This window comes from Electrophorus electricus, chromosome 5 (genome assembly GCF_041902795.1).
Source record: "Electrophorus electricus isolate QZ-2024a chromosome 5, ASM4190279v1, whole genome shotgun sequence".
NCBI lineage: Eukaryota > Metazoa > Chordata > Actinopteri > Gymnotiformes > Gymnotidae > Electrophorus > Electrophorus electricus.
Window position 1 is genome coordinate 942,501 of NC_137501.1, and position 1,924 is coordinate 944,424.

The window sequence follows — 1,924 nt, forward strand, 5'->3', positions numbered from 1 at the left end:
CGGGGACGTCTGTAGCTCCAACACTGTCTCTGTCCGGCGGGAACATCTGTAGCTCCAACCCTGTCTCTGTCCGGCGGGGACGTCTGTAGCTCCAACACTGTCTCTGTCCGGCGGGGACGTCTGTAGCTCCAACACTGTCTCTGTCTGGCGGGGACGTCTGTAGCTCCAACCCTGTCTCTGTCCGGCGGGGACGTCTGTAGCTCCAACACTGTCTCTGTCTGGCGGGGACGTCTGTAGCTCCAACACTGTCTCTGTCCGGCGGGGACGTCTGTAGCTCCAACCCTGTCTCTGTCCGGCGGGGACGTCTGTAGCTCCAACACTGTCTCTGTCTGGCGGGGACGTCTGTAGCTCCAACACTGTCTCTGTCCAGCAGGGGTGTCTGTAGCTCCAACACTGTCTCTGTCCGACGGGGACGTCTGTAGCTCCAACACTGTCTCTGTCTGGCGGGGACGTCTGTAGCTCCAACCCTGTCTCTGTCCGGCGGGGACGTCTGTAGCTCCAACACTGTCTCTGTCTGGCGGGGACGTCTGTAGCTCCAACCCTGTCTCTGTCCGGCGGGGACGTCTGTAGCTCCAACACTGTCTCTGTCCGGCGGGGACGTCTGTAGCTCCAACCCTGTCTCTGTCCGGCGGGGACGTCTGTAGCTCCAACACTGTCTCTGTCCGGCGGGAACATCTGTAGCTCCAACACTGTCTCTGTCTGGCGGGGACGTCTGTAGCTCCAACACTGTCTCTGTCCGGCGGGGACGTCTGTAGCTCCAACACTGTCTCTGTCTGGCGGGGACGTCTGTAGGTTGTCTCGCTGTAAGATGCTAAAAATTGTAAGGAGAGTGAAGGCTCTGTGTGAACACCCAGGAAAAGCCATTTTATGGAAAGTGTCAGGCTAATCTGTTTCTGTTCACCTCAGGATGACAAGTGTAGAACTTCATAATGGATAGAAAATAGAGGCTTTTACCAACAAGGATAAAAAGAAACAGAAAAAGATGAAGACCTATTGAACATTATTGTTCTTTAAAGACGTGCACAATGTTAATCACACTTAATTAGCTGAAGAGGTGTCACGGTTTTCTTGGTAGTTAGGTGCCAGTGTTCCAGGATGCACGACCTTAGAAGCAACACAGACTGCCTGTAGTATTTACATCTGTTATTTAGAAGCTTTTAAGACCAGGATTAAAAGCCCAGAAAGTGAATCTTTCACAGCATATCAGCGTTTAATACAGGCTAATGGAAATCTGATGTAAAATAGCTAAGCTGCATATTTTGCCGGTATTGAAATGTAAATGATTTTAAATGGACTCTTGAAATTCAATGGGCTCCTGTCCGCCTTCACAGGCCCCGCCCCCAACCAAAGCAGGCGGCCGTGCCAAATAAAAGCCACGTTTGAGTGTAATAGCGAAACGCTACTCTTGTCAAAGAAAAGTCAATATTAATTTTCCCCTGGACAGAACCTACTGAGGAGCACCACTGACCGTTTGTATTGACGGACAGGCACCTGATCAGGCTAACACACGAGGACTCGGCACCGCTGCCGTCACAGCGAGTTATGGAAACGCTAAAGAAAGCCCCCTATAATGAAGACGCATCACAGAGAGAATCAGGAGCAACTGGACAAATGCAGTCATGGAAGGGTAATGTTGCCTCCATTACCAGATCAACTCTTGGAAAACTCCTAGGAAAACGGGAATCTGTATAGTACCGAAATAAGGTTTTGTGGTTTGTAATATTACTAACCGAAATAAGGTTTTGTGGTTTGTAATATTATCAGGAACCTTTGTTGGGGTCATACGGAACCATTTTCCTTTAAAATCAATCGTGCATCCTTCAATGGCCGTGCTATAAAGAACATTTAGGTGAGTATTGTGTAACTAGAATGGGGCAGGCAAAAGAGGTTTAGGTTACCTGAATAAAAGCATTTAAAGATTCAA